The sequence below is a fragment of the Vespa mandarinia genome, chromosome 14 (genome assembly GCF_050613455.1).
Source record: "Vespa mandarinia isolate Hongniang chromosome 14, ASM5061345v1, whole genome shotgun sequence".
In the NCBI taxonomy this organism is placed as follows: Eukaryota; Metazoa; Arthropoda; class Insecta; order Hymenoptera; family Vespidae; genus Vespa; species Vespa mandarinia.
Genome location: NC_140823.1, coordinates 1,730,001 through 1,747,500, shown reverse-complemented (window position 1 = coordinate 1,747,500; position 17,500 = coordinate 1,730,001).

Here is a 17,500-nt window from a genome sequence, read left to right as displayed (position 1 = left end):
TTCTATTCATCGATCGACAATACCATTCTCATTGTGATCATTAATCTTCGATTGATCTCAAGTGATTTACGAAACATTGATTTTATCAAAAAAATACGAACATTTGTCTAATTGATATATAAATAATTAATTATCTATTTGTATTTTTTTATTTTATTCATTTTAGTATTTAATTAGTTTACTATATTCGCATATTTATCTTTCGTTAAGTGCAACATCTTAAAAATGGAATGAAAGAAATTTATCGCGAAAAGACTTTATGCAACACGTCGTTACCTAGCGTCGAAAAGATATTACAGAAATTGAATTTGTCATAGAATCTTATATTTTATTTCTATTTTCTTTTCTTATACGACAAGAAGGATAAAGAAAAAAGAAAAGAAAGGCAGACAGATCTAAATGGAGACAGAGAGGCTGTGAGAGAAAGAGAGAGAGAGAGAGAGAGAGAGAGAGAGAGAGAGAGAGAGAGAGAGAGAAAGAATTACGAACAGAAAGTATCTCAAACGAGATAGAATATCCTTTTTTCTTTTTTCTTTTTTTTTCTTTCTTTTTTCTTTTTTCTTTTTTTTTTTGTTCTTTTTTTTTGAGATAAACCTAAAAGAAAGAAGGAAATAAACCGTACCGAAGCTGTAGACCTTTTTCTTCCGTGAAACGACTCCTTGCACGAAAATAAGAGAAAAGATGAAGAGAAAAAAAGTGCGAGAAAAGGTAGACTGAGTAGAACGAAAAAAAAAGAAAAGAAAAAAGAAATAGAAAGTAAGAGAAAGAGAGAGAGAGAGAGAGAGAGAGAGAGAGAGAGACTTCGTTTCATCGTAAATCCTTTGACCATCGGATTTGACAACGTATCGGAAGTTTCATTGCAAAAAGTTGCTGATTTCACAATCGACAGTACCGGTTTATAACAATTTTAATGTTTACACAAAAAGAATGTTGTTCACGAGAATATCCTATAAATTAATTCAATTCGACTAATAGCTCGATGAATTTCGTGATATTTTATTCATCTAACGTTTTACGAGTGATATTATCTGAAATAATTACTTATAAATAAATATTCAATTATTATTTACTTACTTATTTACTTATTTATGATAAACGCGAAAGAAAAAGATTTTTTGAGGATGAAATAATTCTTTTCTGTTTTTGTTTTTTTGTTTGTTTGTTTGTTTGTTTGTTTGTTTTTTGTTTTTGTTTCTTTTCTTGTTTTTTCTTCTCTCTTTCTTTCTTTTTCACTGCGAATAAAGAAGAATATCTTTCAAGTTACCGAGTAAGAATGAGATAAGCAAAATATCTAGCTTTTATTTCACTGTGTTTAATGTTCCATATCCTAATTTATCATTTCCTAGTCGTAGCTAACCATCTAGAGATGAAAAATATTACTACAATTCGTTCTATGCATTTATGATATAAGTATTGTAAGTTTTTAAGACAGTATAAGTCAATTGTGACGATTTTTAGAAAAAAAAAAAAAAAAAAAAAAAAAGAAGAAAAAAAATACATAAATATAAAAAAGAAAAAAATAAAAATAAATAAATAAAAGAGTGAATAAATAAAAATAAAAATCATAGTACTTTCGTATTCGCAAATTTTTATTAAATTGATTCACACATTTTACGAAATTTTTTGAAGCAACATTATTTTTCAATTGTAGATAAATTGTTCTTTCTTTTAAATTTTTCTTTTTCTTTTTCGTTATCAAAACTTTGTTATTATCAAAAAAAAAAAAAAAAAAAAAAAAAAAAAGAAAAGGAAAAGAATAGAAAACAAATCTTTCGCAAGACTCTTGAATGCAATTCAAGGTACATTAATATAGTTTTTAAAATGCGTTTTAACTCAGTATGAAAACAGTATTTTATTATATTTCTTGTTTTCAAATATTTCAAAGACACATGCATATATTATTACACATTATCAAATACACGATATCAAAATAATTCAAATGAATATATTTACGTTAGAAAATTGTTTAGATCTCTTTTAAATATTCTCATAATATATAGGAGTTTAAATTTAACCCATTTGCGAATGAGACTTTCTAACACGTATGCGTTCTCCCATCTGGATGAAAAGTTTTGGAAGCTTGCGGAGAAGAAATGATATACGGTTGAAAATTCTGTCATAACGAGAATAAACTTAATGTGTTACGCACCGAAAAAGAAATTAAGGAAAAAAAGAAAAAAAAGAAAAAAAAATAAAAGAAAATAAAAGGGGAGGGGAGAGGAAAAATAAACTTCACGAAAGTATATACGTTGGTAGATATTTCAATAAAAAAAAGAGTAATGGCTACCTATATTATTCGTCTAGAAAATGTTTAAAATAATGGAAACTCTTAAACGAGAGATATGCGTCCGCTCAAAGGATTAAAAAAAAAATTTTAAACGAAAAAAAAAAAATAGAATAAGGAAACTATTGTTTTTTTTTATATATATATATATATATATATATTTATACATGGGATAGTGATTTTCTCTTTTGAACGACAAGAGAATATTTCGGGTTGTTCATTTTGTCACCTTGTACAGTTGAAATATTATAGTGGACGAATAAGTACAGACATAATACATATGTAACTAATTAACCTACCTACCTACCTACCTACCTACTCACCTACCTATCTACTTACCTACCTATCTACCAACCTACCTACCTACCTACCTATGCATTTCACCGAAACGAACATTTCTCAAAATTTAAATTCATCAACATAATAGCACTTCGCACGTGCGCGCTCGCGCGCCAAAGTGCCGTGATATACGAACAGAATTAATTATATTTCTCAGAAACTAATACGTGCAGAGTGGCAAATGGAGTACGTAGATAGGTACATAGAGACGAGAGAACTGCCACGTTAATTTCGTTGAGAACGCTTTATGCAAATTCGTTGATACCGTTGATTCCTTTCCATTCGCTCGTCCGTATAACGATAAAACTTTGAAAGGACGATTGTTAAAACAAGAGGATAAGCCAGAAAGAGGCATATCGAGAAGAAGGTGGGACATGTTTGCCTCAAGCAAACAAAGTATCGCCTCGTCGTTCTCCTTTTTCTTCTCATTTTCGTTTTCGTTTGGTGGTAACGATTTCCTTGTTTTATGGAGCCATCGTCCATTTAAGAGGATTACAACGAGTTCAAACTTGGCCCTTCTTATGTCTTCTGTTTTCTATCGTCATCGTACTATTTACGATCTTCGATCATGATTATTTTCATACTTCTTCTACTTTTACTTCTTCTTTTTTTTCTTTTGTCTGTCTTATTCTTTTCTCTCTCTCTCTCTCTCTCTCTCTCTCTCTTTTGTCTTTTTCCGTCTGTCTCTTTCTCTCTCTCATTCTTAAGCTTTCAAATTATTTTGAGAATTCTATTTTATCACGTCACCTACATTGTAGGTATTGATTTTAAATTACTTAATACCAACGGACCAGCGATTATGAATCGTATATAATGATACTCATTCATTTTTATTTTATATGCCAAATATAATGCTGAATATAATGCTGAATTTAATGCTGAATATAATGCTGAATATAATAGATATTATTTAAAGTAAATAAATGAACGAAATATTTAAACCAACAAATTTCTCCCTCTCTCTCTCTCTCTCTCTTTCTCTTTCTCCTATTTATTCAAATTATTTGAAATTATGTGAACTTTATTTTATGATGCCACATAAATTAAAGATATTAGAGATAATTATTAAATGCCAACAATAGTTTAAATTGAATTTGTTTTATTCTAAGATATAATGGATATTACACATATATAGTAAATGATTAATGAAGTATACGAAACAAAAATTTTCGAATCAAAACTTTCTCTCTCTCGCTCTCTCTCTTTCTCTTTCTTTCACTGATTAAAATTATTCCTCAAGAATTCTATTTTATTACATCATCTAAATTAAAAGTATGGAGGGATGAGAGTTTTGAAATATAAATTGAATTCCATTAATTTTCTTCTTATTTCTGAATATTAGCGATAATTAATTATAATTGTATGCGATAATTGACGTATGAAAAATTTATTGAATCACATAACAACGTTTTAAGTAATCAGACACGAAAAGAATGTAATTTATCAATAAGTCGATACAAATTGATAATAATAGAAATATATACGAATTTAATTTTTAAGAAATTTATATATATATATATATTTTTTTTTTTCGTTAAATCGATTTATTCTTATCATATCGCAATTATTACAATTAACATTAACTTTAATTATAGTATCATATTTTCTAAATCGTATTATGTATCAATCAAAAAGTTAATGCGAATATAAATAACGTAAACATTTTTATAAAAGTATGCTAATTCATAATTAAAATTATTCAATTAATTTATTAATGCTCGATATAAAATGATGAAAAAAAAAAAAAAAAAAAGAAAAAAAGAAAAACAAAAAGAAACATTACATTCTAATTACGATTACTATCTAATTGACATGTGATAAATATAAATGGATAAAACTTAATTTAATCATATTTTAATTAATAATCATAATTAATAATCATTACACATAAACATAAAAATATATATATATATATATATAGCCGTCAAATGGATTGAAAGCAAGGAGATTTAATAAAAGTCGTACATTAACTTGAATCGTTCTCAATACGTCATCTTACTAAATAAGCTTTAAGAGTATCTAACGAACGTTAGTTAGCTTTATAGAGAACGAACGTTTCCATCTGCTTTCGTATTCCTAGATTTATTTAACGTTTGCCAAAGTTTCTTACGTCTGGGGAAGAGATAGTCTCTGGAGGAAGTAAAAGGAAATAGAGAAAGAGAGAGAGAGAAAGAGAGAGAAATATGAGAGACAGAGAGAGAAAGATAAGAAAGAGAGATAAGAGAAACAGACAGAGAGAGAGAGAGAGAGAGAGAGAGAGAAGGAGAGAGAGAGAGAGAGAGAAAGAGAGAGAAGGAGAAAGAGAGAATGTGAGAGATAGAGTGAATTCAAGAAAACCGATCTAGGAACTTAGTAGTAGTAATAGTAGTAGTAGTAGTAGTAATACTAATACTAGTAATAGTAATAGTATTTGTAAGGAAGCCTGAGTAACGGCACCTCGGCGGACGACCCTAAATGCCGACGTGAAATTTTCATCCTGGATAGCCTCGTCCCTACCCTTCTCTCTCTTTCTCACTCTCTCTTTCTCTCTTTCTCCTTCTCTATCTTTATATCTCTCTCTTTCTCTCTCTCTCTCTCACTCTCTCTTTTCCTACGTATCGTTTCACAGAGTTTCGAAAAGCATAAATCGCAAGGGTAGCGAATTTCCGTCTTTCCAAAGTCCGGCTCGTATATATGTATGTATGTATATATGTACGTATATATATATAACATGGATTGGTATATCTTTCAATGTACATCTATATACATATATTCGTATACCATGATATGGTTCAATAAGGATTTTCTTTTGAAAATCTACGAAGCACGAAACGTTCTCAATACAACATGGATTTAAATATTCGCAGTTCGTTTAACTACTACAAAATGTATGTATGTATACCTTTTATTTACATATACATACACACATACACACATACACACACACACACACACACACACATACATTTATACAGGTGTATATAAAATCCTGAAAATTTGTAATAGTTTGATAACATTAACTTAGCAACATATCTTTCATACACGCAGTTACATGCATTTAGGTCACTCGATAATTCATTTTTTACATTTTTAATCACATCCGACACGATCCGATACATCGTGAATCTTTCTACTCTCGTTATATGTCTGTAATACATATAACACGTACCTATCTAATGCAAATCCGATTACGGAAAAGTATTCCAGCGACATTATTTATTTCATAGCCCTTTTTTTCTTCCTCTTCTTTCTTCCTTTTTTTTCTTTTTTTTTTCTTTTTTTTGTTCCTTTTTATTGCCTTTAAAAAATCAAGATACGAATACGAAATTATTTAATGACACGTATCTCTTAATAATGCAGCCATATGAACGCGATATAATTCAATTTATGGAAAAACATAATGAGAATATATAAATATTCGTTAACAATCTGTAACCTAATTTCTTTACATCGAGTATTTACAAAAAAAAAAAAAAAAAAAAAAAAAAAACAAAATTACGTCATATAAGAATTGCGATACTAATTATACTATATCAAGCATAATTTATATTAAAAAAAAAATATACATATGTATATATATATGTATTAAAAACTTTATGGAGTAATAATCAAGAGTACGTAAACGATAATAAAATGAGATAATATTTAATAAAATACGAATATATAATATAAATGTTCAACGATGTATATTTAAACATGCGTAGGACATATTACAAACATATAAATGATTCGTAATTTATGGGAGACTTTACGAAAGAGTAAAGAGAGTTTAAAACGATTAGATAGAGAATACGTTGGAAAACAATCGAACTTAATACGGCGAATAATACCTAAGTTGTCTTTAATTATTTACATTTAATGCACGTGGATTAAGAAGAAAAATCCTAGGTCGGTTGACATTAGGAATATTCATAGTGCAATAAGGTGAAATTATTTTTCGAGGACTACCACCGTTAGAAACTTAATGCAATGCTCGTCGTTTTTAACAAAGAGAGATACAGATAGAGATAGAGATAGAGAGATAGAGATAGAGAGATAGAGATAGAGATAGAGAGAGAGAGAGAGAGAGAGAGAAACAAGCTCCTGTGCATTGCAAATTGGATGGGGTTCCCTTTTTACGGTAGTCTTTCCTCGGACTATCCAATTTGTTCTCTCTTCGGGTTCTAAGGGCCGCGGAACAGACGAACTGTATAAGTGAAAATTTAACGGGATCTAGCCGCAAGGGATAAAAAAAAAAAATTTTTGTCCCTGGTGATAATTACTATCGTGAGAATTGTCAGGATAACGTCATGTCACGAAAATCTTTCTTTCTTTTATTATAACATTCGTATTTTCGCTTGGTTGCCGATCGACTGAAGGAACGTCTTCTCTGTTTAAAAAAAAAGAGAGAGAGAGAGAGAGAGAGAGAAAGAAAATTCTCATTTGAAGTGAATATCATCAATTTAATTTGCGACATTTCCTATTAATTAATTCATCGAGTAACGGATTCGCAAGTAGCTCTTTAATGAAAGCTCTTAAAAATTGAAATGCTTTTCACCTTTAGCTACAGTTAACGTTGAAAACGAAATGACATAAGACGTAATTAAATTCGCACCTTAGTGAATATATATTTTGATTTGGTTATATTATTTCCTTCAATATGCATTTCAATCGTCTGTTTTCCATGTATTTGTAAATACGTTTGTTGGTGTACATTTAAATAAAAGAAAGTGGAAAAAAAAGAGAACTCTTTCTTTTTTTTTCTTTTTTTGTTCAGATAATTCTTTCAAAAGAATTTGCGATAATAATAATATGATTTATAAAATGAAAAAAATTATCAGATATATGTTAGTAGATATCAGAAGTATATCAGATATTTAACATCTTCATTATTATTTCACATTCGAAGAAATAATTATCCTTTTCTATTGTATATAAAAATTGAAATAATCGTAGATATAAACGATGATATTAAATTTATCAAAAATTAACTCGTTTGTTTATTATAAAATTGAAATTATTATTATTAAATTTGATCAAACATTATCGTTTATATAAAGATTTACTAAAGCTCTAGATTATTAATCGGCACGAACTTTCCGAATACTCCAATGAATATTCATGCCTTCAAATTAGGATATTCTCCTTTAATAATTAATGCATTTCTTCTATCTTATTTTTCTCTTTTGTTCTTTTTTTTCTTTTTTGTTTTTTTTTTTTTATGTTTATTGTCTCATAATTTTTTATCATCTGAAAGTAATAATAAATATCAAGAATTGGAACAAAAATATGTATGAAAAAATGTATGTATATATATATATATATATATATATATATATCACGCGCATACATAACATTAATCACGATTATGATCTCTCACGTTTTCACAAAAAGTATTACCTACCTTCTCACTTTTCCAGTCGTATTATCGTCGCTCGACGCCGCCGGTCCGTCGTTCGAGTTAAACGAAAGAGTAATTAACCCGAAACGTGGTGAACCTTAACGATGACAAATATGATGCGAGCAAGGCGTCGAGTTAGCACACGTCGAAAATCACAATTCCGATTGGTAGAAAAGAATGAAAGAAAGAAATAATGAAAGAAAGAAAGATAGAAATAAAAAGAAAAAGAGAAAGGAAAGAAATATTCAAAAATCAAAGATAACAAAAAATAAAAAAAAGGAGAGAGAGAGAGAGAGAGAGAGAAATTTTAATCGACTTAGGATTATAATTAACTTGATTTAACATAATTTGACACTTTTCACCGGCAACGATGATTTTTCCAATGACAAGACGAACGAGAAGTCACGTATTTTAATCTTCATTTCTCGCTTAATACAATAAACGGAAATTATACTAACACGAACGTACGAACAAATTTATACTCTCATAGTTGTGATGGAAAAGGAGAGAGAGAGAGAGAGAGAGAGAGAGAGAGAGAGAGAGGAAAAAAATGAAAATAAAAGTAATCTTTCACGTTTATTAACTCGATGTAATTAGTATTTTATAGTTAATGAGAGATTCGATTTTATCCTATCGTTTTTCGTCGATAATTAAACTTGTTAATCTTCCATAAATGATTGATTCGTATCGAACAATCCAATGATAATTCGCTGATATATATTATATCTGTTGTCTGTTAATGACGGATGATAAATACATTTTTCTTGAAAATTTTATTCGATTAAAAAAGAAAAAAAGAAAAAAAAAATTCTTACATGAGAAAATATATATATATATATATATATATATATATATTCGAAATCCATGAACTTAGCAAGCAACTATGAATCTCTCTATCTCTCTATCTCTCTCTCTATGTGGGCAGCACAACTCTTTTTCTCTCACGCGACTCTCCATGCTGAGAGCAAATAAATGAAATGAGGTCACGTTGTAATAACGCCTCGTAAGAGGCGCGTACAGATCCAACGTTATTTCCCATCGCCTCTCGCCTACTTTAATATGAGAATTTTTATTAAAAGGATAGCATTTTGAAAAGAAAAATTACTGTGTTTCTTTCTATTTTTTCTAATCTTACTTCATTTAATATTTAATATATATATATATATATATATATATATATATATATATATATATATAAATATTCAATCTTCTAAATGCGATTTTAATTATGTTATTATATACGATAAAATAAACTTACACAATAGATTACTTATATATTATCATGTATAATATCATATATAAGATATCTATTATAACTTATATTATTATACATAAAATAAAATGAAATAAAATGAGATATATGATTCTAAATATTATTTTATATATATATATATATATATATATATATATATATATATTATTAATAATTAATATATTCTAATAAATATTTTCATTTTTTCATATAATATATAATGCCGTAATAATAGTATTATTTGATAAGATATCATTCTCCGATGGATAATATCTTAATTCATAGTTATCGAAATAGAACGGAATCAATAACGTTTCAAATTCATCTTCGTCTAATTTATCGCATTTGCATAAATCAAAATATCGGAAATCCATTTAATAATCTATATATTTTAAAAGATTTAATTTATTATATTATATCAATTATTACATATGAAATATATTATTTTCGAAAGATTTGTATATATCAATCAAAAGTTACCGTGATATATATTTTTATATATATATATATATTTATATATATATATATTTTATATATATATATATATACATATATATAAATGTTTACTTTGAACTTGAAATGACTCATTTAAGTATGAGTCTCAATGTAATGAAATTTCATTCAATTGTAAGATATATTAAGAAATGTTCATCATAAGAATTGTAAAACGTTATCGGTGGATAACGTTTGAACGATAACAATTTCAAGAAGAAGGAAATAACGTAGTGAATGAAGAAAATAGATATCTTATATTATCTGAAACTTTAGAAATATATGAGATCATTAATTCTAGATCAATAAAAGAGACAAGAATGCAGTTAGATACGACTTGTCAAAGTCAATTTGAATATCATGGAACCAACTAAACTATTTTCTATCGAAAATCGACACTGGTCGAATTCGAATTTGAATGATCACTTGGACAATTTCCAAAGTATCTTACACTTTCGATCGTTAATCCATTCTCTTCTCTTTTAAAGATATATATATATATATATATATATATATATATAATATATTTTTAATCATAATATATATATACATATAACGATTGTAAAATGGCGATTCGATGGTTCTACGTTTCCTACAACTTGCAAGGACCGTAAACTTCATCGAATTTACTTGGAAAACTTTAAAGGATCATCTCTCGTTTCCTCGATTATGATGTCATTAAGTATCCTCGTAATGTTCTACTTCGCGCTTACACTTTAAATTTCTAATTATATTAGAAAGCTCATAGACATTTTATATAATTAAAATCCTAAGTCTAATTTAGGCGCTTGTACCGTTTCCTTCTTTCTTTTTTCTTCTTCTTATCATTTTCATTATCTTTATTTTTAATTTTTCTTTTTTCTCTTTTTCCCCTATTGTTTCTTTTCTATAGTTCTCTTTTCTTTTTTTTTTTTTCTTTTTTTTTTCTTTCCTTTTCCTTCTCATTTTCACCGATAAAAAGTGTTTGGCTTTCTTTAAGCATAAAACCGGCGATAACATCGTAACAACTTTTAGTTCACGTTCGTTTTGCCTTTGTGCTGTTCTTCCTTTTCCTCTTTCTTTTTTCATTTTTCTTCTTACCTATTTCGTCTTCCTTCTTTTTGTTTTGTTTCGTTTTTTTTTCTTTTTCATTCTTTTTTTTTCTTCTTTTTTTTTTTCCTTCGCTTTATATTCCTTTTATTTCTTTACTTTTACGGACGATCTCGTCTTCTTGGCGTACATAACGATTCCAATATCAATAACGTTCTTCTTCCTTCCCTCGGATAAATGCAAAAGAGAAGAAACCGTCTCTTTTGCATGCTACGTCCGATATGCAAGCAATCCTTCGTGCGTTTGAAATATCCTTTAGAAATATACGACATAACAGTGTTTCGAGAATATCTTCAAACTGGAAACGAGAATACTTTTCTACTCGAGTAAAATCGTTTATCGTTCTAACATAATATTTATATACGGATACATACATAATCTAATATATATGTACATATATATATATATATACCAACAGTTCATTCTTATTGATAACTTGCTAGCATTATTCCAAGATTAAAATAACAAATATTAAGAATCATTCAAGCGGGAGAAATAAAATAATATTTTCTCTCTCTCTCTCTCTCTCTCTCTCTCTCTCTCTATCTCTCTTTCATCCGTTCCCTCATTAAATTCAATATCTTTCTGTTATTATTTTGTTTTTTTCTTTTGTATTTATTTTTCTTTTCCTTTTATTTATTTTATTTTTTTTTTTTCTTTTTCTATCGCTCTTACCATATAATATTCTTTATTCGTATATACCATTACCGCTATACATATTAAAATTTCAATTTCAACGTGCGAAATCAAATCGGCGAACGTTCGAAACGTTAATAATACGTTTTTCCTAGTTACTATATAAACTGGCAATGATAATTCTAATGACGTAGGATTTACGAACAATGCCATTATCGCATCGCCATGAAGAGAACAATATATACATATATATATATATATATATGCGCGATAAATGGATGCGCCAAGTGATAAGTAGATTTATCTCGTACGAATTATTAATATAATGTATTATTGTATCACGGAGAATTGGAATGGATTATAACGTTAATGCTTAATGTTCTCTTCGCGTTTACCACTACGTTTCTCATATACTTTCCTTCTCTCTCATTCTCTCTCTCTCTCTCTCTCTCTCTCTCTCTCTTTCTCTCTCTATTCCATCCTAAAACCATATAGGATTGTTCAAGTAACACGATATAAATCGAACAAACTTAATGACAATATTAAACTTTCCTCGAGATAATAATGAGAAATCTTCTTATCATTATAGAATGAATGAGTTATACAATCGTTTTTCATGCTTCTTTAGAAATCCCATAGAAATTGGGAGGGTTGATGGTGGTTAGGTGGGATTGACGGGAAAAGAGGTATTTGGGGATATGGGATTGAATCGATGTAATCTTTTATATTCCCTTCTCTTTTATTGAAAAACGTACGAGGAATTTCCTTTTATAAAAGAAATTTATATATTTATATAGATTAAATAGCGCTCTATGTGTCTCGTAAAACTTTCTGTCTTTCTCTCTCTCTCTCTCTCTCTCTCTCTCTCTCTGTCTCTCTTTCTCTTTTTCTTTTTCATATAAGACTTACGTTACGGTCATCGCATATGGTCACTCGACTTTGAAAAACTTTCCAATTACGTCGACCGTTGTCATAAGAAGAATAGGGAAAGACAGGAGTTCGGCTCGAAAGTTGAATGCACAAAAGCAGAAAGCCGAAGAAAGAAAGAAAGAGAGAGAGAGAGAGAAAGATATATATATATATATATATATATATATATATATATAGATAGATAGATAGATAGATATAGATAGATAGATAGGATGCATCTGAGAGCATAGAAATTGCATACTTTTGTCGAAAAATAAAAGGTAAGTAAAAATCAATACGACAGATCGATACACGATGAAAGAATAAAAGGAAAGAATAAATATAAGCGATAGTATTAAATCATAATTATCGATTAATAATAAATAGATTATATGATTTCATTGTCTCGAACTTACCTCTTGCCCTTCTCTCCTTCTTTCTTTTTTTTCTTCTTTCTTCTCGAAGAAATTTGATTTATTATATATCACAGACAAATTATTTTCTTGATAGAATATTTCATAGATATATGCTTATGTAAGTATATATATATATATATATATATATATATATATATATGTATGTGGATGAACGATATCTTAACAAATTCAGATTTTATTATGTCTTATTATTATAATAACACTTTTAGAGCTCCGTGAGATCCTTACGCGAGCTTAGACGAGACGAGAATGATCGTGAAATTCCGTTTAGATTTATGTTTGTTGATATACGAGGACGACCTTTTAAAATCGTTCAAGCATTTAAATTAGAATGTTTTCATGAATGAATAGTTTACAATAGATAGGCATAACGTAAACCTCGAGTATCTCGTGTTTATGTATTAATGTTACGTACTTATGTATGTCGTGTAATGAAAAAGAATATCTATTGTTTCCTTGATAATGAAAGGTAATTCCTTATGTATTAGTTAGAATATTTATAAAAGAGAAAGAGATAGATACAATATATATGTCCAATTTATGTATTTATGTACATATATATATATATGTACGTACGTTCGTATATATATATATGAATATATGTATGAATATATGTATGAATATATGTATGTATATACGTATGTACATTTACATATGTATAATATAAAGAAAAATGATATACGTATTATACAATTCGATTAAAAAAAAATTTTCAACAAAATTTTTAACAACTTTATTACGATCTCGTACTGTTTTAACTATGAGACAAGATGTCCTTGGTTTATGTTCGAAATCAAAATACACTTGAGTCATTTGTCTCGTTAATATCGTCAGACTAATACGAGCCGTCGTTGTAGAAGGTATGTAATAATTTACTTTGTTAAATAATTCGTAATTCATAACTTCATTAATATTTATTTATCTATGGTATTTCATACATATTACATATAGCCTAATAATATAAAATATTACAGACAGAATAATTTACAAAAATTATAATATTTTAATTAGATTTTAATCTTAATAATTATGCTTAGTACTTACGTATACGTATGTAAATACATACGTAAAAGAATTTAATTTGAAATATATATACGTTTATTTAATAATTTCAATATTTCTTAATTGATCCTAATGTGAGAAAGAAATTAACAAAAAAAAAGAAAAAAAAAAAAAAGGAAAAGAAAAAACACCATGAATTATAATCGTAACGAAAGTAATTCGATAAATTTTTATTTTCGAAACTAAAAAAATTCAAATAAATCAGATTTTATTGTTGTAACAATACATAATATTTCGCAAATTAGCACAGATAAATTTACAAATAAACGAGTGCCTTTTAAACGAGATAATAAATTAAATTAATATTTTTTTATAACATATTTCCAATCGTACATTTATAATAATTAATTATATAACGAATGTACACCTATATACATAATATAATAATTTCAATTAATATGTATATTATATATTATCACGAACACTTTCTCTCTCTCTCTCTCTCTCTCTCTCTCTTTTTATGAATAATTTCTTTGTTAAAAAAAGGTACGAGCAAAAGGAAAAAAAAAAGAAAAAAAAGAAAAAAGAAAAAAGAGTAAAGAGACATAAGAAAGAGAAAGAAGAAGAAAAGAGCAAAGAGAAAGAGTCGAGTATTTTAATCAGGTGTTAGCAATTGATCGATATCGACTATAGTCTATCGATTCGTCTACTACTTGAAAGACTCGAGATATCGAGAAAGGCCCTGTCTAGGCACTTCATCTACCCATCAACGAAATGATCCTCTCGATATGCGAGACGGCGGAGGCCTTCGTTCGAGAGATTACATCGATATCTCTCGATTCTGTTGCCTAACTATGAGATTATAAGCGGACCATGCAGACACTGACAAGTGAATGTTAGAGAGAGTGTGAGAGAGAGAGAGAGAGAGAGAGACAGAGATAGTAGACGAGCTGCTTCGGGGAATTGCACAAATTGGATCGTAAGTGGCTACTACGTATCGCCGTTGATCGGATGAAATCCGGTAGGTAGGTAGGTAGGAAGGTAGGTAGGTAGGTAGGTAGGTAGGTAGGTAGGTAGGTAGGTAGGTAGGTAGGTAGGTAGGTACAGAATGAGAAGGATGAAGAAGATGAGGAGAATTATGAGAAGGATAGACAGGGTAAAGAGGAAGAAGAAATGGTGGAGGAAGAGGAGTAGGAGGAGAACGAGTAGGAGGCGGAGGAGATGGAGTAGGAGAAGGAAGAGGAGGAGGAGGAGGAGGAGGCGAATGTCCGCGATACTCGATCGTTCGTCGAAGCGCGAGCATCGTAGTATGTAGTTAGGTCTACTTGTGGCTTCGAGGAGATAGAAAATTGCCTCTCCCTCTCTTACATTCTCACTCATGGCAATCCTCGATCAAACCTTCCTCCACCATTCTCCTACTCTTATGTACCTATGTATGTATGTACGTATGTAGCTAGGACTCTATATTCGACGGACGTTCATTGGACTTGCCGGCTAGTGTGTAATCAGTAACATTTTATCTATACGTGTAAATACATAGATATTGGAGAAGGAGCAAGAGGTGTATACGTATATAAATACGTATGTATTGTTAGTTCTCTCGTTGATCGGTAGTGGCTTGCCATAAGTCCACCGCGAATTAGAGATCTACGTTTTCAATCTCGATGACACTACGACAGCCATATCTATATCTATCTATCTATCTATCTATAAATGTACGTACGTACGTACGTATGTATTTACTTACGTATGTACACGTATAACAATGTATATAGTTATATGTGTAACGTAAAAGATCGAAAGAACGACAAACATCGAAAGGTGAGAGGAAAAAGGTATGCTGCCGGAATCGTTGATGATGACGACGCTCTTAGCATCTACTTACACCTGGTTGCGCGACTGTGTGTTAGTTTTCTGTCTGTGAAATGTTGAGAATGTGTCATTCGTCAAAGTCCCAACGAGTTATCAGTTGGAACGGATGTACTAGGAAAAGCGTGCGGATGAATACTGATAAAAAGTGAGAAAGGATGGGAGTGGTGATGGGGAGTGGAGGATAGAGGGTGGAAGAGATTGACCGAGGCCGTTGAAATAATGTAGGAGGACAGAGAGAGAGAGAGAAAAAGAGAGAGAGAGAGAGAGAGAGTGAGAGTGAGAGTGAGAGTAAGAAAAAGAGAGAGAGAGAAAGAGAGAAGAGGGAGAGTTAGGACATGGATAAACGGGACAGAAGAAAATAAGAAAGAGGGTTGAGACGAGGCTGACACTTCTAAAAGAGGCAAAATTCTAAATCGTGAAAAACTCTGTTCTGTATTCAAATATTTCTATTTCTTTTTCTTTCTTTCTATCTTTCTTCCTTTATCTCAACTGTCTCTCTTTCTTTATCATTTGTTCTCTTTTGCTTGCACCCACGTCTATCTATCCATCTATCTATCTATCTATCTATCTATATATCTATCTATCTATCTATCTGTCTGTCTGTTTGTTTGTCCGTCTGTCTGTCTGTCTGTCTGTCTATCTATCTCTCTCTTTCGTCGTTCAGCGTCCTCAAAGACGGACATTATGAGTAGTAAGGTCTTTTCATGGACACCGGAGGAGATATTTCATAGAAATGTCTTCTGTGCTTCTATGTGTACGGGAGTTGGAAGTAACAGGGAGGATGCTAAGGTAGAAGGGAGGTAAGTGGGGGTGGGGGGAGAAATGGTTAGGTTGGAAGGGTGAGAGACTGGAGAACGGCAAAAGGCTGCAATGAGACGACGAAGCGAGCTGACTCTCTTGTTCCATAAAGAAAAGAGAGAGAAAGAGAAAGAGAAAGAGAGAGTGAGAAAGAGAGAGAAAGAGAAAGAGAAAGAGAGAGTGAGAAAGAGAGAGAGAGAGAGAGAGAATGAAGAGAGTGAGATAGAGAAAAAGACAGATAGACATATAGAGAGAGAAAGAGAGAGAGAGAGAGAGAGAGAGAGAGAGAGAGAGAGAGAGAGAAAGAAAGAAAGAAGGTAAGCCAACTGGCCTCTGCAAACATTGAACGTATAACCCGGGGGAAACTCGAGTGCTTCGGACGTCTTTTCTGTTGCGTAGTATCTTCTTGGGAGTTGTTAATGGTACTACTAGCAAAATCTTCCATCCGCAATTTCCTCATCGTTATTGGAAATTTAGTCTGCTTCTTCTTTTTTTTTCTTTTTTTTTTTTTTTTTTTTCTCTCCTATTCTCTTTCTACTTTAAGTTGAACGAATTATCTCGACATTGCGTAGTGTACTCACTTCTTTTTCTTTTTCACTCTTTTCTTTTTTACTTGCTTTCTTTCGTTCTTTCTTTCTTTCTTTCTTTCTTTCTTTCTTTGCCCTATATATCTACGTATCTATCTATATGTGTGTGTGTGTGTGTGTGATTGTACTTTTTCCTTCTTTCTCTTCCTCTTTTTTTTTTCCTCTCTTTCTCTTCTTCTATTTTTTTCGCAGCTGCATCTTAAATCCTTTAACGCATATATTTTATTTTCTTTCTTTCTTTTTTTCTTTCTTTCTTTCTTTTTCTTTTTTTCTTTTTCTTTTTTTTTTTTTCTTTCCTTTTCCCCCATACCTATAGCTTGTTCAGTAATTGATTGAAATTCATTCGCGCGTAATAATATTTATCGAATTATCGAATTATCAGGATCGTTCGTTCGTTTGTTTGTTTTTGTTTTTTTTTTTCTCTCTTTTTTGAAACGTGACAGG